Source organism: Oryctolagus cuniculus, unplaced genomic scaffold (assembly GCF_964237555.1).
Source record: "Oryctolagus cuniculus unplaced genomic scaffold, mOryCun1.1 SCAFFOLD_35, whole genome shotgun sequence".
NCBI lineage: Eukaryota > Metazoa > Chordata > Mammalia > Lagomorpha > Leporidae > Oryctolagus > Oryctolagus cuniculus.
In genome coordinates this window covers 1,807,404-1,830,497 of record NW_027208301.1, presented here as the reverse complement: position 1 = coordinate 1,830,497, position 23,094 = coordinate 1,807,404, and the positions used below count along the sequence as shown (strand labels likewise).

Sequence of the window (23,094 nt, the reverse complement as noted above, 5' to 3'; positions counted from 1 at the left end):
CAGTCTCTCCACTCCTGATCCAGCTCCCTGCTATTGAACCTGGGAAAATAGCAGCAAAAGATGGCCCAAGTGTGTGGGCCTCTGCCCACACCAAGTGCCAGCCCTAAGAAGTCTTAAAAACCTAAAGAAAGAAAATGTATAATATAAAGTACATTTCATCCTTTTTGTCGTCTAAAACTTATTTGTAATTATATAATTTAAAAAAGATAAAAAGACATTGATTCTTATGTCTCTTCAACATAAGACATCAACTTTTCCAGGTTCTAGATGCACTTATTCACAGATTTTCATAGAAGTAATCAGTAATTTGGCTCAAATAACAGTCTTACCCAGGGAATCCCCCTAAATTTAAACAGGGTGCTCAATACCATTTTAGAAAAGTTCCAAAATATGTATCAGAAGAAAAAAATTATTTATTTGGTACATCTCATTTTAATTATAGTATTACCTAAATTTCCAATAGTCAGTTGTACTCAAAAATTCCCACAGGTGGGAGAGATGGCCTAACACAGCAAGTAATTATTAAAATACAAATGTTAAGCTACAACTTAACTAGGGAAAATAACACTCCACAGGTCCCAAACTAAAATAATTAAGATGACATAATAAAAGGAAACTCAATGTCTTCATGCATTAAAATGTATTACATTAAACTTAATAAACAAAAAGGTGATTATTCCAGCTGTTTCCCACTTGGCAGCCCAATTTTACCTGTTGAATCTGGAAAAAAGTAAATGGCATCTCATGGTAGATTACTAAAATCTTAATGCTATATGCCATCGATTATGTCCACCATACTTTATATCTAATATTAACATATCTGATGCCTCTTAGTAGATAAATGACCTGTCTTAACTATTACAAAAGTGGCAAATGTGTTTTTGCTCAAAGCTTTTCCAACAGCTCCTCAGTCTAGTTTGCCTTCACTTTGGAAAGACACTTTTTCTAGGGTATACATGAGCATCTCATTGACTTGGCCATCAAACATAATTTTTGCAAAGAATTTAACTGTACCCAGCTTTTATCAGGAGCACAAGAATATATCACATTGATGACTTCCTCCCTTCATGAGACTATTTGACACACTTGTGAAGAACATACAATGCTAATACCTTTTAGTCCTTCCTGGGTTTTGGTGCAATGCATGTCTCATTTAAAAAATTAATTGTCATGGATGCTACAAATCAGTCCAGCTTATATGGCCCCCCTTCCAATGAAAAGTCAAATTGAATTCTGTAGGCACTATCCTTAGTGCTCTCAGTGACTTCTTCACTCGTGGAGCTCATATGCCTTCTAAATTCTCTGGATCATTTGTGATATCCACTGCTTCTCAAGGGCTATGATGCAAGGAATAACCTCTCTTGGAACCTTGCTATGTGCCAGTAAAATTAAATTAGATTTCTATTAATTGTGCTATACTGGAAAAACAGTCACCTACACACCTTGAGCCTGTGATTCTCCAAACCTTGTTATCTAGTAGGACTTTGGCCATGGATATAGAACAGTAAAACATGAGAATGGCTACTAAGGCCTCCTTAATAGATGATGGACCCAAACTTGGCATACTCCATTTGGCAAAGGGGATGGCTTCCAATGTCTGCTGTCTATGTCCAGATGCCAGGGTACAGCAGGAGGTCACTATTCTAACAATAATAAAGAAAAACCATTTAAGTTCAGCTGGACACCATTCTGCTGACTGTTGATTTCATTACTATTAATCTGGATGCCTTCACTGGTGACAATCCAGAGACCCAAAGTAGTCACAGCATAATCTGCTAACAAAAGCTTAAACCAGGAGTTATGGATTAATATCTGTTATAACACGATTCCTCAGAACCCATCTAGTCCAAACCTTGAGAGTTGGAAGCTGTTATACTTGGCCCACCCATATATAGGACGTAAATTGTGCCAGATGGGCTCTATATCCTTGTACTGCAAGGAAGATGTCATAGATATTGATGCTCCAAACTTATCCAGCTCCCTGCTAATGTGTCTGGGAAAGCAGCAAAGGCTTGCCCAAATGCTTGGGCCCCTGAACCCATGTGATATCTGGAAGAAGCTCCTATCTCATGAGATCAGCCTGGTCTAGCCCCAGTCATTGCAGCCACTTTGGAGAACAAACCAGAAGGAAGATCAGTCTCTCCCTTTCTCACTCTAACACTGCCTTTCAAATATATAAATAAATCTTTTAAAATGTAATCATTTCAATAGATTCCTCAGTGCTCAATCATGATGACTTTTACTATCTTAAGGACATTTTCATTTCTTTTTTAAAGATTTGTTTATTTGAAAGGCAGAGAGGAGGACGGTGTGCTGCAGTATGCAAAGCTGCCATCTGTTATACTGGCATCCTATATAGGCACCAGTTCAAGTCACACTTGTTCCACTTCTGATTTAGCTTCATGCTAATGGCCTGATAGAGTGGAAGATGGCCCAAGGACTTGGGCTCCTGCCACCCCCATGGGTGACTCAAAAGATGCTCCTGGTTTCAACCTGGCCCTACACCGGCCATTGGAGAAACCAGGGGTGTGAAACAGATGATGGAAGATCTCTCTCTGTCTCTCTGTCTCTCTCTCTCTCTCTCTCTGTGACTTTCAAATAAAGAAGTAAATAACTTTTAAAAGGATTTTAGAAAGGGCAGAGAAACACACAGAAAGTGGGTGAAGAGAGAGAGGAAGAGAGGTCTTGCATATGTTGGTTCACTCTCTAAATGTCTGCAACAGCTATGGCTGGACCAGGCTCTCAGGTCCCCTAATAAGTAGTAGATCTTGCATTTAGGTGAAAGGAACTTAAGAATTTGAGCCACTACCCCATGCTTCTCAGAGATATTAAGCAGGAAACTAGTTTGGAAGTGAAACACTGAAAACTTAGATTAGCACTGCAATATAGAATGTGGGCATCACATGCAATGACCAACAAATTAGAAAACCTGGAAGAAATCAAGACACATGCTAGGTAAAAAAATTGAGCCATGAAGACATATAGAAAACCTAAACAAACCAAAAACCAAAACAGATATTGAATCAGTAACAAAAACCCTCCAAAGAAAAGCCCAAGACCAGAAAGCTTCACTGCTAAATTCTACCAGACTTTTAAAAATAGAACTAATTGGCCAGCGCCGTGGCTCAATAGGCTAATCCTCTGCCTTGTGGCACCGGCACAACGGGTTCTAGTCCCAGTTGGGGTGCCGGATTCTGTCCCAGTTGCCCCTCTTCCAGGCCAGCTCTCTTCTATGGCCCGGGAGTGCAGTGGAGGATGGCCCATGTGCTTGGGCCCTGCACCCCATGGGAAACCAGAAGAGGCACCTGGCTGTCGCTCCCCCTCTTTGTGGAGGAACGACACTGAACCCTGCCTAGGCTTCATATCCTAGTCACGGCACCATTATGTCGCTCCCCCTCTTCGTGGAGGAGCAACACAGGACCCTGCGCTGTTCTTTCGTCTGCTCGGCCCTCCCCGGGTTTGCTGCTGGTTCTTCCCGGGTTGGCTACTATCCCTTCCACCTCCGTGGAAGGGCAGTTCCCCCTGGCCGCATTCCCCACTTCCGCAGGGGAGCGGCACACCGCCGGCCGGCTTTCTCGGGGGCTGCACGGGTTCCCTTAGATGTTCCCCATAGATGTTCCTGGTGCATGCCGTCTCTCTCCTCCTTTACAGTCCTCCTCCGCCAATCCTAACTCGGCTGCCCACACGCCGAGTACGCTGCTCTCCAATCAGGAGCAAGTCCTACAGTTTATTGGTTGAACTGGAGGCAGCTGTGCGGAAGCTGTTTACTTCTCTCCCAGTGCCATATTGTGGGAGAGCAGATGCATAGAATAAGTCTTAATTCCAGTAACAGTATAGTCCGAATTGCTCCCCACACCTGGCTCCCAGCTTCAGCATGCCAGCTGCGGCGGCCATTGGAGGGTGAACGAATGGCAAAGGAAGACCTTTCTCTCTGTCTCTCTCTCACTGTCCATGCTACCTGTCCAAAAAAAAAAAAAAAAAAAAAGACTAATTCCAATTCTCCTTAAGCTATTCAAAGCAATTGAAAGAGAAGAGTATTCCCAAACTCCTTCTGTTTGATAAGTGTCACCTTATTTTCTAAACCAGAAAATGATACAATAGAGAAAGAGAATTAAAGAACAATATCTCTGATAACCACAGATCCCAAAATTCTCAACAAAATACTAGCTAATAAAATCCAACAACAGATCATAAAGATAATTTACCTGGACCAAGTGGAATGTACCTATGGTATGCAGGGATAGTTCAACATATGCAAATCAATAAATGTGATATGTGACACTGGCAAACTAAAGAATAAAAACCACATGATGATCAATAGATGAAGAGAAAGTATTTGATAAAAAACAGCCTTTCATTATAAAAACCTTAAGCAAGTTGGGAATAGAAGGAACATTCCTTATCACAATCAAGGCAATATATGACAAATCTTCAACCAACATCATATTGAATGGGAAATCGTGGAAGCATTTCCACTAAGATCTGAAACCAAAGTTGCTCTCCCTCACTACTGCTGTTCAATACACTACTGACAGTTTTAGCCATGGCAATAATGCAAGAAAAAGAAATCAAAGGAAAACAAATTAGAAAGGAGAAAGTCCAATAATTTGTTTGCAGATGGCATGATCCTAAATATTGGGAAACCAAAAGACTCCACCAAGAGATTATTGAAACTCACAAGAAAGTTTGGCAAAGTTGTAAAATATGAAATCAACACACAAAAATCAATAACCTTTATATACACAAAAATGCCATGGCTGAAAAATAACTTATCAGATCAGTGCCATTCTCGATAACCATAAAATTTTTTATTACCTTGGAATAAAATTTAGTCAAGGGTGTGAAAGATCTCTATAAGAAAAATTACAAAACATTAAAGAAAAAAAGAAAACACAAAAAAAGGAAAAATCTTTGATGTTCATAAATTGGAAGAACAAATATCATCAAAATTCCCATTCTACCAATAGAAATTATTTTTAATTTTACTTTTACTATCATTTATTTATTTGAGAAGAAGTTATAGACAGAGAGACGGAGAGACAAAAAGCGATGCCTTCTAACTGTTGGTTAATTCTCCAAATAGCTGTAATGGCTGGTGCTGGGCTGATCTGAACCCAGGAGCTAGGAGCTTCCTCCTCATCTCCTATGTGGATACAGGAGCCCAAGCACTTGGGCCATCTTCCACTGCCTTCCTAGGCCACAAGCAGAGAGCTGGATCAGAGGACCAGCTGGGACCCAAACTGGCATCCATATGAGATGCCAATGCCACAGACAGAGGCTCAAACTACTATTCCACAGTGCCAGCCCCTCAAAAGCAATTTACAGATTCAACATGATCTCAATCAAAATACCAACAACATTCAGAAGGAAGACCTTTTTCTCTCTCTCTCTCTCTGCCTATAACTCTGTCAAAATAAAAAAATAAAATAAAAAAATTTAAAAAATAAAAGAACATACAGCATCACCTGATGGTTCAGGAGCATGACAAGTAGGGCCCTGTGGTGGCCTATTACTGAATAGTTGCTCAAGAATTGATCTAAGGGTGTTTGTTGTCAGCCATTGTTTGATCATTATGTATTTCACCAAGGGGGTCATTTATATGCCATGCAAACTAGAATGAAGATTCATAATAAAACTCATGAGTGTCATAAATTTTTTATCAAAATTAACAGGTCAGTTAGGAGCTCTTAATAAATAGTTGGGGGGCTGGCACTGTGGTGCAGCAGGTTAAAGCCCTGGCCTACAGTGCTGACACACCATATGTGCTCCAGTTCAAGTCCCAGCTGCTCACTTCTGACTCAGCTCTCTGCTCTGGCCTGGGAAAGAAGTAGAAAGATGGCCCAAGTCCTTAGGCCCCTGCACACATGTGGGAGACCTGGAAGAATTTCCTGGCTCCTGGCTTCAGATCAGCACAGCTCTGGCCACTGTGGCCATTTGGGGAGTGAACTAGCGAATGGCAGAGGCCGACTCTCTTTCTGTTAGACCGAACTTGGATGGGACTCAATTATCCCAATGAGAGACTTCAATGATGCAAAAGCAAAGAGGTTTATTGTTCTAGCTTGATCTAGGGTCCACTCCAATCATCACAGTGGTCATCTGATGAGGACCCATCCCATATACTTTGTGGGGTTTATATAGAGTTTTCAGAAACATTCTACATATTATAGCACCATTCAGTAAATCATCTCATTCTGCGGGAATTTAAAGAACATCTCTTAAAATTGATTAGTAAATCCAGTGGTGGGAATAGACCTAGTAAAGGTGGTTAGATGGCTTTGGGGGTGATGCTTTTTAAAATGATTGGCTAAAGTGTAGGGTCCAAACTGCTAAGGTGTATGTTCCAAACTACAGAGTTTTGGGATGTTATCAATCGCCTTAATGGCCTAAAAAGACACCTGAAAAAGATTCAGATTCCTTTTGAAGCATTCATCAGTAGCCTCAACCAGTTTTTATTGTCCATTTAATGGCTCCAATAATTTATGGGTACATAGGGCTGATGTTGGCAAGATCCTAAAAACACCCTTTGAACCCTGCTTCAGCAAATGAAAATACAGAAAATATATATTGGAAATAAGCTTTATTAATTTACATACATGAAGAGAAGTTTTTAAAAGGCATACTATTTGGACAGATCATATTACTTTGCTGTAAAACTCTAAATCTAATGAAAGAGTCCAGAATTGTCTAGATTAGAGATTATCTTTTTGTTTTCCTTAAGGCTTATAAAACAAATACAAATGTCCTAAAGTGCTAGATTAACCTGAAAAAATTATGTTCAAAACACAATTTTTATTCATTAGAGTTTAACACTGACAGAAGGGAAAGTCATTCAGTAAAGAGGTAGAAATGCTTTCAGACTTAATATTAAGAATGTTGGTTTCCCAAATGCTTTTTCTTATCCATTCAGCTTAAGGTGAATTGGTATTTGCTGCATCAGCAGTCTGACTGCATGTCTTAGGGAATGAAAAATAGAGGTCTGTAGAGATGCCTGAAGAGTTGGTGCTTTTAAGTTAAGATTCTTCTCAGCTGCTGAGGAGTACGTTCCATCGAGTGCATAACTATGAATAATTCAGAAGATTTATAAGACTTAAGATACTCAGTTGTTAACTTTATGAATTCTGTGGGAAATTATGGACTTACTGTGTCACCTGAGTTTCCTGTGTTAAAAAATAAATACAAAGATTCTTTTTAAATAAAACTTAAAAAAAGTATAGGCTTGTATTGAACAAGGTGTATCTAAACTTCATAAAATGCTGTTATTTTAATACAAAATATACATAAGCATATGTTTTAAACATAAATAATTGATTATAAAAGCTTGTGTTTCTACTCAAATACACTTGTGAAAAGAAATTACAATTTATCCCCAAAATAATCTAGAATTTCTAACAGTATCTAACTTAAATAATGAAGGAAAACATCCTAAAACATCTTTTGTTTGTGTGAACTTAATTACAGTACCTTAAATTAGCATTCTCCATCCCAAAGGCTATTAAAAGTTTTGAAAGGGAGATAAACTCCATGAGTTTGGTAGATTTTCTGTTCTAAATTCTTCATGTACTTGGGGCTGGTGATGCGGTGCAGAGGTTAATCCTCTGCCTGTGGTGCCAGCATCCAGTATGAGTACCAGTTCTAGTCCCAGCTGCCGCTCTTCCAGTCCAGTTCTCTGCTATGGCCTGGGAAAGCAGTGGAAGATGGCCCAAGTGCTTGGGCCCCTGCACCTGCATGGGAGACCAGGAAGAAGCAGCTGGCTCCTGGCTTTAGATCCATGTAGCTCTGGCCATTGCAGCCATCTGGGGAGTGAACCAATGGAAGGAAGACCTTTCTCTCTGTCTCTCATTCTCCCTCTGTCTGTAATTCTACCCCTCAAATTAATAAATAAAATCTTAAAAAATATATTCTTTAAATATTCATATTAATTACAACCTCTTATTTTAGAAAAATGAGGGTTAATAGTTTATGACTTCTGCTAGTCTGTGATTACTACAAAGTAAAACTCTAGTCAAGGTATGAATTTGTAAATTCCTTATTGGCAATCAAATTATTATAACAAAAATTGTCATACTGAGTTAATAGTCTTTAAATAAATACAAATTAGGAGAATATTCAGCAACTTAAAAACACCTGGCGGCTGGCGCCACGGCTCACTAGGATAATCCTCCACCTTGCGGCACTGGCACACTGGGTTCTAGTCCCGGTCGGGGCACCGGATTCCGTCCCGGTTGCCCCTCTTCCAGGCCAGCTCTCTGCTGTGGCCAGGGAGTGCAGTGGAGGATGGCCCAAGTGCTTGGGCCCTGCACCCCATGGGAGACCAGGAGAAGCACCTGGCTCCTGCCATTGGATCACCATGGTGCGCCAGCTGCTGCATGCCAGCTGCGGCGGCCATTGGATGGTGAACCAATGGCAAAAGGAAGACCTTTCTCTCTGTCTCTGTCTCTCACTCATTGCCCACTCTGCCTGTCCAAAAAAAAAAAAAAAAAAAAAAAAAAAAAAAAAAAAAAAAAAACCACACCTGGCTATCAAAATTATTCAGATGCAGACAAGATAAGACTCCTTGTGGGGTAACCACATGCTGAATATCTGCTTTTTTATTTACATGTCACTGTCACAGGCTGAACAGCAACAGAACACAGTATGAGAATGATGAGCGCTCCTCTAATTCTAGAGACATATGTGCCTTGTCAGGACTTCATTGGCCTAGCTCATCAAAAGACTCAGGAATAAATGTTTCTGTTTTGAAGAGAATTGTGGGGCCGGTGCCATGGCACAGTAGGTTAATCTTCCACCTGTGGCACTGGCATCCCATATAGGCACTGGTTCTAGTCCCAGCTACTCCTCTTTCACTACAGCTCTCTGCTATGGCCTGGGAAAGCAGTAAAATGTGGCCCAAGTGCTTGGGCCCCTGCACCCATGGGCAACTAGGAAGAGGCACTGGCTCCTGGCATTGGATCAAGCAGCTCTGGCTGTTGTGGCCATTTGGGGAGTGAACCAGTGGATGGAAGACCTTTCTCTCTGTCTCTACCTCTCACTGTCTGTAACTCTGCCTCTCAAAGAAATAAACAAAATCCTTCAAAAAGTCTGTTAAAGTGAATTACAACCACCATTGTATGTTTTCTTTCACAACTTCAAGTGGACATAGCTCATAAAATAAAATAAATCATAGGCTGATGCCATGGCTCACTTGGCTAATCCTTCACTTGTGGCACCAGCACCCCAGGTTCTAGTCCCAGTTGGGGTGCTGGGTACTAGTCCCATTTGCTCCTCTTCCTGGGCCCAGGAGGGCAGTGGAGGGTGGCCCAAGTGCTTGGTTCTCTGCACCTGCACAGGATAACTGGAGGAAGTACTTGACTTTGGCCCTGGATCGGCAGAGCACTGGCCATAGTGGCCATTAGGGGAGTGAACCAACGGAAGGAAGACCCTTCTCTGTCTCTCTCACTGTCTATAACTCTCTCAAATATAAATAAATAAACAAATAAATAAATAAATCATTGTTTCATAAACACTAAAGCTTAGACAATTGGTACCAATGAATAGCTTCTTTCATAGTCTCTCTTTATAAATAATTAATAAACCAATTATTTTCTTCCTACTCTGCAAAGCCAGTCAATGTAATTGATTTCAAATTTAGAGTTTCCAAATCACCCAGAAATGCACAATGTTAATGCTTTTGCAGCGTTATAAGAGTATAAAATAATAGCAATTTTTAATTCTTGCACTTTTTAACATTAGAGAGTTCTAAGACATTAAATGGCATTTTTTTCTAACCCATGTAAGACTAACAATGTGCAGAAAAACATGAGGATTTTTGTTATGCAGATAAATAACTGTGCTTTGCCTAGAATCATGCTTCAACTGTGGTTATTTTTCCCCTCCACTGAAGCCAGGAAGAAGAGAGTCCTGTGAAACTAATGAAATGCCCCTGGTGTTCTTAAATGATTACTTTTTGGCAGGAACTTCCAAGGAACAACACCACAGTCATAGTGAACTTCTTCTATGGTTGGAATCTTCTCTTTGCTTCCAGGAGACTAAGAGAAGCCACCTGGAGATCTCAGGGGAAGGTCACGTGGGAATGGAGAGTCATTCATCTCCTCTGGAAGCAGTTGTGTCTGTGAAATTTTTTGCTCATAGTAAATTTGACAGGTCTCTATCCAGTGATAAAGAAGAGACTCATCATAAAAATTAGTATTACAGAAAAAAAAAATCATTGAAATCTCATTTTTTTCTGCCACAGGCAAGTGCAACAACATCTCTCACAGTAAAACAGACTGTAAAGAGTCTATCCAATATCTCTGGCTCTCCTCACATTCTAAGGCCAGACCTCGGAGAACTTCCAGCTGCCTCTTCCAGAAAGGTAAATCAATACATAAATTGTTAATAAAAAGAAAAAGGAAGTAACTTTTTTCTGTATTTCTGGATAGGATTCCTGTCTTTGAATCAGTATGTCATGATTTTTATTCATTTTTCCTTCTTTGGAATTGGGGTAGGAGTAGGCAAAAACATGCATGAAAGAAGGGGGAAAAAAGCTTAAAGTACTAGATTATAAAGTAAGAACAAATGGACAGGAAGGCTGGAGGTGAAGGGGTAAAGACTAGGTTAGGGAAAAAAAGCCAGCTTATTAAATCCTTAAAAAGAGAAAGGAAGAAAGGAGGGGGCAATAGAGAAGTATGGTTATGTTCTTCTGGAATTACCATCTTATGCAATCTGTTCTCTTTGTATTAATAAAAATAAAAATGTTTAACAACTGAAAGTTCATTCCTTTATTGCATCATTACTGCCTCATTCCAACACTCTATAAAAGCAGAAACCAAAGGCAGGCATGGGTTGCAGGGTGGAAGTGACAGTGCTAGCTTTATTTCTGTAATGTCAACCTCTGCACCCCAACTTCTGATCCAGCAAAGTTCTATACAGTACCCAGAATCAGCTTCATAAAATAAACCACTTAGGGCAAAAGCTCAGAAAAAATCAATGTCCCCATTATTCTTTGCCTATGAAGCACTCATAAAAATTAGCATGCTGCTAAAGAAAATGAGATTGTGGCCCAGCTATGTATAAAGAATGTAGGGATGTAAAGTCAGGAGGCAGTTTGGTGTTTTATGAGCACCCAAAGTGAACTGCAGATGATGGAAGGGGGTGCATTACAGAATGGGAGCTGAGTAGGCAGCACAGCCAGTAGTGACCACCAAGCCTTTAACCTGAGATTTGTGAGTATTTGTGAAGTGTACAAATGAGTTCTACCTATAACAACAGTAATTACTTTTGCCTTAGGACACAAGGCAAAGCACACTTTTTCCAATTTTTATCTGTTTTTCATTTTATTTGAAAGGTAGAGGGAGATGGAGAGGGAGAGAGATTTCTTCCATTTTCTGGTACACACCCAAATGCTCACAACAGCAGGCAATGTTCAGCCTGAAGCCAGGATCCCAGAACTCCATGCAGGCCTGGGTGAGTTCAGTTGATTCTGAGGACACACAGTCTTCAGTGACACCTGTCTTTATAAAGACACATCTCAATACAAAATAAAACTCCCTACTCAGGACTCTTGAGATCCAAGAGAAAACTCAAATATTTTCCAGATGAATGCAAAACAGAAATCTGGAGCCAACAAGTTCCCTGCCTACCTGAGAATCAGCCTGGTCACCAGGGAGATCTAGGGAAGAGGACCAAGCAAAGCCACTTGGGACCTGTGCCCAGAGTCTTATCTCTTGAGTGAGCATAAAGGCAGCATTGGGCACTGGCAGTTTTGGACCACCTTAATCCTGAAGTGGCTACACAAACTAGTCAACTCCAGTTTGGGCTGAGTTATCAGACTGGCAGTCTGGCCAAAGATTGTCACCCATTAAGGAATCTGGACACAGGAATGGCCAAAAAAGAACCATCAGGAGATGCGCACATTAGCAGTCAGAGTACTAAGTGGGTAATAAATGCACAGATCCTAGACCAAGGCAACAGGCAATGCCAACCTTCTCTTTTGTTGCAAAGTTTTCTTATTTTATCTTAAAGGCCTTGAGAAACAGATCTGTAGACATCTCATGTGTAAGACAAACATGCATCATTCCTAATTGGCCTATAAATATTAGCATTCTTGGCCTGATCAATCAGCCTCAGGAACTAGCTCAGGGAGGGGCAAGTAAAGGGAATCACTTCTGTCTCATTTCTAGGGAAGTACACTTCCTCCATGAACTGCTTCTTACAAAATATTTCTCCAATTTTCCAGGAGAAATACATCAACTCTGAAGAGGCTACTTTTTTTTTTCCATAGAGCCCAACACCTGTCTTGGGAATCACCTGTGATGCCTGGTAGATGGATAAGAAAGCCAATTGGAATCATCTACTAGAAGACAAGATACTTTACCCAAATCACTATATTTTACTCTACAGAAAAATGCAAACTGAATCACAAAGAACTCCAGTTGATCAATCCCCTGGTTTAAGCAAAGGGCATATTTGCATTACTCCAGATATGCAGGCCTCTCTTTCTGCTGTACCTTCATGTGGACTATCTGCATAGGGATACAGAGTGAGGGGGAGGCTGCAGCAGTAAAAATCATCAATGTGTCAATTATGAAACTGATTTTTAATTATCTCAAATTCAGTCATAAAAATTCTGCTCTAAGCAAGACACACATAAAGCCAAGCGCATCCCTTTCTCAACAAAAATTTAATGCTAACTGCATATTTAGGAGTGTACTATTGCATTTAATTCCAGTACTTCTCTACATCTTATTTTTTAAGATTTTATTTATTTGAGAGGTTGAATTATAGACAGTGAGAGGAAGAGACAGAGATAAAAGTCTTCCATCTGCTGGTTCATTCCCCAAATGACTATAACTGATGGAGCTGCACTGATCTGAAACCAGGAGCCAGGAGCTTCTTCTCTGTTCCTCCTTGGGTACAGGGGCCTAAGCACTTGAGCCATCTTCTACTACTTTCCCATGTGATAGCAGAGAGCTGGATCAGAAGAGGAGAATCTGGGACTAGAATGGTGCCCATATAGGATGCCAGTGCCACAGGCAGAGGATTAAACTACAAAGCCACAGTACCAGCCCCTCTACATCTTATAAGCACATCTTATCTGTAAGAAGAAAACTGAAAAGTGAGTCCAATATATCACAAATTATGTTAGAAATTATCTCTAATTTAAAAAAAAAAAAAAAAGGAAAACCCTATAATAGAAACCTGCACAAATGACCTGTGTCCTATTACTTTATCCTTTGGAATACTTTTCAAGATTTCTTCTGGCCTTCCCATCTTCCCTTGTTCCTCACACCCTTTCAATATCACTGCCTCTCTGTCCCTGCTGCTCTCTCCCTTTGGAAGCAGTCTTGTGGACTGTCAATCATTATTTCAAAATGTTTTGTAGGGAGGGCCTGAATGGCCTTCTAACATCCCTTAAATACATATTTCCATAAAACAGATGATAGAGGGGCTGGTACTGTGTCCCAGCAGGGAAAGCTGCTGCCTGCACTGCTGGCATCCCATGTGGGCGCTGCTTTGAGTCTCAGCTGCTCCATTTCTGATCCAGCTCTCTTCTAAGGTCTGGGGAAGCAGAAGATGACCCAAGACCTTGGGCCCCTGCACCCATGTGGGATAACTGGAAGAGGCTCCTGGCTCTTGGCTTCAGTTCAGGGTAGCTCCAGCCATTGCAGCCATCTGGGAGTAAACAAGAAGATGGAAGGCCTTTCTCCCTCTCTCTCTCTCTCAAATAATAATAATAATAATAATAATAAACAGACAGTAGAGCATAGTGGGAAAGCTGTTGCCTGTGATGCTGGTATTTCATGTTGTGCACGAGTTCATGTCCCAGCTGCTCTACTTCTGATCCAGCTCTCTCATGTGCCTAGGAAAGCTACAAAGTTTGCTGCCTATGCTCCTACTCCCACATGGGAAATGTGGAAGAAGATACTGGCTCCTGACTTTAATCCAGTTCCAACCCCAGGTGCTGTGGCCATTAAGGGTGTGAAACAGTGGATAAATGATTTACATCTCTCTTTCTCTCTTTGTAACTCTGCCTTTCAAATAAATGAATATTTTTAATTTTTTAAAAAATTTAACAAATGGCCCTAAATATTCTGACTCATCTTGACATGTAACAAGAGCCAAGAAAGTCACTGCTGACTTTATGTAGTGCCTCCTCAATCCATTCTATAAGGAAAAAAACATGTATTTCTTTTGCTCTCCAAGCACTCAAATCCAAAAGAAATAATACTACCCAGTACGGCTCTCTTTAAGGCTGCTCTTGCACTGAAGAAAAGTAAAGGAGCAAGGGACCCAAACCCTGTGTGGCAGGCTGGCAGTCCCCTCCTCACTCTGCATCTGAGTTTCTGGTTAGAGATGGAGACAAAGGCAACTCCAGATGCTGCAGTGGTTCACAAACAGCCTCAATCACAGACATGACTTGTGTGTGTGCATCAGAAGGAGAGCACAGAGCACTATGTAAGGGAGGAATACAATGATCAAAAAGGAAAGGATGTGAATGGACATAGCCAAGAATTTCCCCACTCTGCTGATCATGATCTCGAGGATGTCCAGGCCAGAATTCCATTTCACTTTGGAAAACCCACTCCTTGAAGTTTTCTCCTCCTAGGTGTATTCTTCTGTGAGGACTCTGTCCTCCTGTGAGAGAGGGCACCACCACAAATTGAAAACCAGTCAAAAAGCAGAGTGATGGCTTTAATTCTCAGAGGTGAATGGACAACCACATCTATGAATTCTGCATTAAAAAATAAGCTTCCTTCTGCTCTAGGAATCTGATGTAGGTTTGGGCTAAAATGAGAAACACAGAGACCAGCTGGGTCTGTTAGGTGGGAAGAAAGGAAGCTTGATTTCCAGTTGTTACTTGTAGCATGTTAGTTTTGAGAGGATTTCATTTTCCACTTCTACTTGAAGAAATGGAAAGGTAGAATCAGTGCCAGCCTAACACACAGCAGCTTTAGCCACTGATGACATCACAGCTTGCTCCCCAAAAGTGGCAGCCAAAATAAACTCAACAAATGAGAACCAAAATAAAACAGAAGAGTCTACCATAATACCAACAGTTGTTCAGCAGATATTACCCAGATCTTGACACACAAGTCACCAGGATAAAGGGTAGGGCTGGCTTTGTGGCACAGTGGATTAAACCACCACCAAATAAAATGCTGGGATCCAATATGTGTGTCCATCCTTTAAAAAAGATTTATTTATTTGAAAGTCAGAGTTTTGGGGGCCAGTGCTGTGGCACAGCTGGTTGAGATACTGGCCTGCATCCCATATGGTCCCTGGTTCAGGTCTTGGCTGCTCCACTTCCAATCCAGCTGCCTGCTAATGTGCTTGGGAAAGTGGCACAGTATGGCCCAAGTCCTTGGTCCCCTATATCCATGTGGGAAATCCAGAAGAAGCTACTGGCTCCTGGTTTCAGATCAGCTCAGATCTGGTCACTGTGGCCATTTGGGGAGTGAACCAGCAGACTAAAGACCTCTCTATCTGTCTCTATCTCTATCAGTAACTCTGTCAAATAAATAAAATAAATCTTAAAAAAATGTCAGAGTTATGGAGAGGAGGGAGAGTCAGATGGGATGGCATTGTGGACTAGCAGGTAAAGCTGCTGCCTGCAGTGCTGGCATCTGGTATAGGCACCAGTTCATGTCCTGGCTGCTCCACTTCTGATCCAGTTCTCTGCTAGTGGCCCTGGAAAAGTAGAAGATGGCCCAATACCTGGGTCCTTGACAGCCAAGTGGGAGACCTGGATGAAGCTCTTGGTGCCTGGCTTGGGCCTGGCCCAGTCTTGGCCATTGCAGCCATCTAGGAAGTAGACCAGCAGATGGAAAATCTCTTTCTCATTCTCTCCCTTTCTCTATCTCTGCCTTGTAAATAAATAAATAAATGCTAAAAAAGAGAGAGATCTTCCATCTGAGATGGCTGCCATGGCCAGGGCTGAAGCACACAGAAACCAGGAGCCAGGCACTTCATCTGGGTCTCCCACATGGGTTACAATGGCCCCAACACTTGAGTCATCTGCTGCTGCTTTTCTCAGACCATCAGCAGGGAGCTAGGTTAGAAGTGGAGCAACTGGGACATGAACGGCTGTTCATCTGGGAAGCTAGCATTGCAGATGGTAGCTTTCCCCATTGTGCCACAATGCCAGCCCCATGAGTGCCAGTTTAAGTCACAGCTGTTCCACTTCTGATCCAGCTCCCTGTAATGCAACTAGGGAAGCAGAAACAGATGGCACAAGTACTTGGGTCCTTGCACCAATGTGGGACACTGGGTTGGACTTCCAGGCTGGGCCAGCATTATTCATTGCAGTCTCTTGAGTGAACCAGCAGATGCAAGATCCCCATCCTTCTGTCTCTGCCTCTTTCTCTGTAACTCTGCTTTAAAATAAAATTTTTAAATCTTAATAAAATAGAGAGGGTGAGAGAGTAGCCACAGTAAAGCAACAGAGCAAAGCTACAGTTGTGCTGTCCCTCAGCAGCCTTCTGCCTTAAGTGGGAAGTCTCCGGCTTACAGACACTGACATAAAAGACACATTCACAACACATTCCAAAACAAGAGATGAGAGGTTTACAAGGCATATTGATTTTATGATGACTTTCATTCATTAGGTACACTGGGTTTAGATATATGCCTTTTGTGCAGCCAAGTTAACCCAGGGTCTAATTCAAAGAGACGTACTGAGGAAGATGTGCTGCCAGGGGAGAGAGCTGCAATATCCCACTGCTCTTGTAACATCATAAAGAGAAGGAAAAGAAACGGCGCCATGGCTCACTAGGCTAATCCTCCACCTTGCGGCACCGGAACACTGGGTTCTAGTCCCGGTCGGGGTGTCGGATTCTATCCCTGTTGCCCCTCTTCCAGGCCAGGTCTCTGCTGTGGCCCAGGAGTGCAGTGGAGGATGGCCCAAGTGCTTGGGCCCTGCACCCCATGGGAGACCAGAAGCACCTGCCTCCTGCCTTTGGATCAGCGTGGTGTGCCGGCCACGGTGGCCACTGGAGGGTGAAGCAATGGCAAAGGAAGACCTTTCTCTCTGTCTCTTTCTCACTGTCCACTCTGCCTGTTTAAAAAAAAAAAAGAGAGAGAGAGAGAGAGAGAAGGAAAAGGGCTACTTATGTCCATGCTTGTAAGGAGGACAGAAGCACAAACATTTCAGAAAGGGGGAGCAAATTACAAATATAGTAATTTTAGGAAAATAAAAGGAAGTAAATTTCAGAATATAATGTGGGGTAGAAACACACCATCAGCTCATCAATTCTCACAGGGATCCAGGAAAACTGCCCTGCCTACCCACAGACCAAATGTTTCAAAACACATTTTTTGATTAAATTCAGGAGATTACGGGACTCAGCACTCTGGGTGTTCAAATGCCAAATTAAGTTTTAGTTTCCACTATGGGCAGATGTAGCCAATCACTCAGATCATGAGAAAAACTTTTCCATAAGAAGGAACATGAAATATTCAGTCACACAGAATAACTGTGCTTAGTGTTCAAAGTGAACCCCAAGATAAGCACCCAGAAAACCTGTTAGGTCTTGGGGCCAGCACAGTGGTGTAGCATGTAAATATTTATTTATTTATTTAAAAGGCAGAGTTACAGAGAGGCAGAGGCACAGAGAGAGGTCTTTCATGCACTGATTCACTCCCCAAATGGCTGCAATGGCCAGAGCTGGATCTATCTGAAGTCAGGAGCCAGAAGCTTCTGTCAGATCTCCCATGCGGTGCAGAACCCAAGAACTTGGGCCATCTTCCACTGCTTTCCCAGGCCATGGCAGGAAGCTGGATCTCAAACAAGCACCCATACGGGATGCCAGCACTGTAGGTGGCAGCCTCACCTGCCATGCCACAGTGCCAGTCCTCAAAATAAACCTATTTTAAAAAGCATTTTAAATGAGGGATGGGAGAGTTTGTTTATCCAAAGCAAGGATAGCATAAGATAACTACTACACAGAAGAAGCTCCTGGCTCCTGGCTTTGGATCGGCACAGCTCCGACCACTGTAGCCAACTGGGGAGTGAACCAGCAGATGGAAGACTTCTCTCTCTCTGCCTTTCCTCTCTGTAACTCTGACTTTCAAGTAAAATAAATAAATATTTAAAAAAAAATAACTACTAGTACTCATTAACTTCAAAAATATAGAAATTTAATGAAACTCAAAATATAACCAAAATCATCATCTACTACACATTATAATCTTTATTTTGAGAGTCCTATTAGAAAAAAATTAACCCCTCCCCCATTGAAGAAATGCACATGGGACTGATATAGTAAGTTAAGCAGACCCTGGCAGTGCCAGCACCCCACATGGGCACTGGTTCAAGACCTGGCTGCTCCATTTCCAATATAGCTCCCTACTAATTCACCTGGGAAAGCAGAGGATGATGGCCCAAGTGTTTGGGCCCCTGAAATCAAGTGTGAGAACCAGAAGAAGCTTCTAGCTCCTGGGTTCACCTGGCCCAGCCCAAGTCATTGTGGCCATTTGAGGAGTGAACCAAGGGATGGAAGACCTCTCTGTGTCTCTCTGTAAATCTGCCTTTTAAGAAAATAAAATGCATTAAAAAAAACCCTATATAATGTAGTATTTTGGTGATTCCCTCATACAAGGAAAGCTCAGATAAACTGTAGAGGAATCCTCCTGGCTTCATGCAATTCAGAAGGAGGATTGCTTCTGTCACCCTGTGGTAGACATCAATGAGAGTTATTAATGGGAAGATGAATGGACACATCAGACTGCTTCCTCACATGGCACCTTTTCTTAAAGACATCACTGCTGCATTACCAGATTATGTCTCTCATGTGAAATATGTCTCTCCTAAAAATTTTAAAGAACTTGCCAGAAACTTATTGCAGAGCAGGGAATGATGTGCCAAGGACAGTGAGTTAGCCTGAGTAGTCCAGGAATCCTGTTCTTGGCTGTTTTCAAGTTCGTATTAATGTACACACAACACAGTTGCTGAGAAAGTGTCTTACAGTTGTTTCCTGGGTATGAAGCAGCTCTTCTCAGCAGAAACACATAACTGCTTGCCCACTCACAAGCACTGTGATAGGGAGTACATGCGAGAAAAGGTCAAAACACACTGGGTTTCAGAGGAAGAATGCTGTCACCCTAGCAACCTCTATCCAGGATTCCCTTTCTATTCTTACTTCCTAGGTAACCTTACTATGCTAAATGAGTTTCACAGATTAGTAATCTGGTGACAACAGGACTCTAACAGAGTCTATGAATCACTCAGTTAATCAAGTGAAAACTTCATTACACTGAAAGTTAGTCTATAGCAATAGTTTTCAGGGCCACATTTCTCTTTTTTTAAAACATGTTTATTTGAGAGGTAGAATTACAGACAGTGAGATGGATAGACAGACAGAAAGGTCTTCCTTCTGCTGGTTCACTCCCCAGGTGGTCAAAATGGCCAGAAGAGATGCACTGATCTAAAGCCAGGAGCCAGGAACTTCTTCTGGGTCTCCCACATGGGTGCAGAGGCCCAAGCACTTGGGCCATCTTCTACTGCCTTCCCAGGCCATAGCAGAGAGCTGGATCAGAGGAGCAGCTGGGACTCGAACTGGTTCCCATATGGGATGCTGGCACCACAGGCAGAGGATTAACCTACTGAGCCACAGTGCCAGCCCAAAGCCACATCTTTTACCATACTGTGTGGGCATCTCTGTGGGGGAGAGGGGCACATTTTCTCTTTGCTTCCTTACCCTCTTCACATTAACACCTTGTACAAAGGCTTCCACAGACCAGTCATTTTGAAAATCTATCACTAATATCCTCCCATGTTGAAAATGTCATGGGGTTAAACTCAGAACCCAGAATAAGAAAAGTAACTTGAAGCTGGTGTTGTGGCTGAGCGGGTAAAACTATATGGGTGCTGGTTCAAGACCTGGCTGCTCCACTTCTGATCCAGCTCTCTGCTATGGCCTGGGAAAGCAGTGGAAGATGGCCCAAGTGCTTGGTCCCCTGTACCTGTGTGGGAGACCTGGAAGAAGGTTCTGGCCTCTGGCTTCAGATCCATGCAGTTCTCGCCATTGTGACCATCTGGGGAGTGAACCAGCAGATGGGAGCTCTCTCTCTCTCTCTCTCTCTGTGTGTGTGTGTGTGTGTGTGTGTCTTTGCTTCTCTGTAACTCTGCCTTTAAAATAAATAAATAATTTTTTTTTTAAAGTAACTGGCCGACACCGTGGCTCACTTGGTTAATCCTCTGCCTGCAGTGCCGGCATCCCATATGCACACTGGATTCTGTCCCATTTGCTCCTCTTCCAGTCCAGTTCTCTACTGTGGCCCAAGTGCTTGGGCCCCTGCACCTACGTGGGAGACCAGGAGGAAGCACCTGGCTCCTGGCTTCAGATCAGCACAGTGCGCCAGCCATAGTGGCCATTTGGGGGGTGACCACCAGAAGGAAGACCTTCCTCTCTAACTCTGCCTGTCAAATTAAAAAAAAAAAGTAACTGGCCCCCTTAATTAAAACCGTATGGACTGTAAGATAATCAGCTTGGTGGAGCATTGAGTGACTGTAAAGAACTAGACAAGAAAAACTGATACTTTTCTGTATTTATGTTTTTGTAGCTCTCCACTATGAAAATCCAGCTTGAAGTAGCTCATTATTAACTCACACGGTAGACTTGCATTAATTTCAGTTCACTTCTCACTTTGCAAAGGGATTAGCAGCAGGTAATAAAAGTTCACATCCCTAATAACATGAGAAGAAAGAAGGGTTGAAGACAGAAATCGAAACACAGGAAAATAAATCAGCTACATTTCCATGGCCTCAAGCTCCAGATTGAAAAAGAGTCTGTTAATTAAACACGGAGGAGCGATCAATCCACAAAGCTACTGCACAAGCTTCACGTGCTGCTGGGAAAGTCAGCCAAACACACAGCGCCCCAGCTGAAAATGTGTCCGCGGGGTCCAGCATGGGGGCCAGGAGCCAGAGCCTACTCTGATCTGCCATCTCCACCTCTCCACTGCCTCAGGCTCTGGCTGAGGGCCACTGAGCCCCGCCCAGCTGGAACTACCAGGGGATATAGCCGGAGGCCCAGCCACAAGGCATTCTCTGACCCACCCAAGTGAGAACTGGGCTTATTTAAATCTAGGGACTCCTTCCTTCAGTGTGCTCTCAACTGCCCTGCTGGTGCCGTTCCTCGTCCAGTGTACTTTAAGGAGAATTTGAGCGAGGCAGCCCATGGGACCGGCCGTGCATCGGGAGACTGGGAAGTGGTGGTGGGAGACACAACACCTGGGCCCCAGACTTGACTCGGCCGGAGAAGCTCCCAGCATCACTGAGAAGCAAGTGATCGAGGTCTGGGAGCCGCCACCCGCCACCCTCCCCTCTCCCACACACACATCTGTGCCCCTCCTGTTCTCCATACTTGCTGTGGAAACTCTCGGGAGCACGTCCCCTTCCTTCAGGACACACAGGGAGCAAAGCGGAGAGTGTGGGACAGGAGAAGTCGCTGGAACTTGGGGCCCACGGTGGCAGATGCAGAGGCACAGAAGCAGCGGGCGGCAGGTCTGGGGTGTGTGCTCCCGAACCGCCTGCAATTGCACTTGCACAGCAAGTCTCCCCAGTGAATGTGGGAGAAGGAGCAGCGCGGCCTCTCAGGGACCTCTCTGATCAGTAAAAGAACTTCTGTTCCCAGCCCCGAGCCACAGGGAAAGGCACGCATGCGCACGTTCTCCCACATGCACACGCACAGGCATTCAGAGCAGGAAACGTTAGAGCACCGGGTGACTCTGGGAAATGGAGTCCAGGCCAGGGCATTCCTAGATAGACTTACTGGCCCTCTCCTAGGGCTTCAGTGCGGGGTGGGTGGAGACAGGCTGGGAACCAGAGAGCGTTTGCTTTTGTTTCCATCCCTCCTTCCCTTCCTTCCCACCCCAGATCTCAAGGGTCAGCTGCTGTTCTTCCTTTCTTGAACAAAATATTAAAAAGTGACAGCCACTGCTGCTGAGTCCCAAATCCCAGTTCCCTCACACACGCTGTTTCCCTCAGGAAAATCCCCTGCTGCTTTATTCCTGGACAGCTTCTCTCAAGTAACGAATGACAAGGATTTCAATGTAACTCTCAGCACAGGTGTACGCAGCATAGTTTAACATCTAGATTTGAGAATATGATTTTTACTTCTGTCTTTTATTTGTGGTTCTTTTCAAAGTATTTTACACCACCCTCTAATTCACCAAGTACAAAAAAAAAAAAAAAAGGAAGAAAAAAAGAGAACTGGATACAGGACTAACATTGCCAAGTATCTTCTAGAGTCCAGATTAACAGAGTAAATGCCTTACTTTGTATCAATTATACCTTGGGTTAATTCTGGAGACCATATTCTCAATTTACAAAGAGAAAGCTGAGGTGAAAAGAGATTAGAATTGAATTTGCCCATGGAAGTATGGTAAAAAAAAAAAAAAAAGTCTAGCTTAAAGGCCAACCAACATGAAATATTGGTTTAAGAAGTCTTTCGGGACCAGCACTGTGGCATAGTGGGCTAAGCCTCCGCCTTCAGCACCGACATTCTATATGGGGGCTAGTTCAAGTCCCTGCTGCTCCGCTTCCAATACAGCTTTCTGCTGTAGCCTGGGAAAGCAGCAGAAGATGGCCCAAATGCCTGGGACCCTGCATCCACATCAGAGACGCAGAATTTCCTGGCTCCTGGCTTTGGATCTGCTTAACTATGGCTATTGCAGCCATTTGGGGAGTGAACCAGTGCATGGAAGACTTCTCTCTCTCTTGCTCTCTCTCTCTCTCTCTCCCTCTGCCTCTCTGTAACTCTGCCTTTCAAATAAAAAAAAAATCTTCTTTTAAAAAAAGAAATATTTCTTTTATCTTGGAGCTCAGTTTCTAAAACCCCAGATTTCTCATTTCTAAAATAAAAAGTGAGGGAGAGGAAGAGTATCTACAATCCTAATCTTCACTGTAGAGAAACACATAGTATTATAACTTATCTAAAAAAGAAAGGAGGTTCAAAATTGCTATTGCTGTATGGTTATTTTTCTCATGCTTAATATCAAGATAGCATATAAATATTATGCATTCTTAGGTATATTTGTGGTGTTTGAATTTTAAGATTTTAAGTAGAAATGTAAATGGAAGCAGGATGACATGGAGTTCTGTTTGTGATTACTTCT

The 23,094-nt window shown here is 42.7% G+C and overlaps 1 protein-coding gene across 2 annotated transcripts in view; it reads right to left on the bottom strand.

Moving 5' to 3' along the window:
* The window catches only part of LOC127485255 (zinc finger protein 585A-like), a 57,859-nt gene that overhangs the window by 16,175 nt on the left and 18,590 nt on the right, over positions 1–23,094 (bottom strand). The window contains exon 1 of one of the 2 annotated variants that reach the window (XM_051828052.2): positions 21,342–21,642. The exons of the other annotated variant lie outside the window; for it this stretch is intronic. The gene's annotated coding sequence lies outside the window, so the exon portion shown is untranslated. Of the gene's footprint in view, positions 1–21,341; positions 21,643–23,094 lie in introns of those variants that run through there. 2 annotated transcript variants of the gene reach the window in all.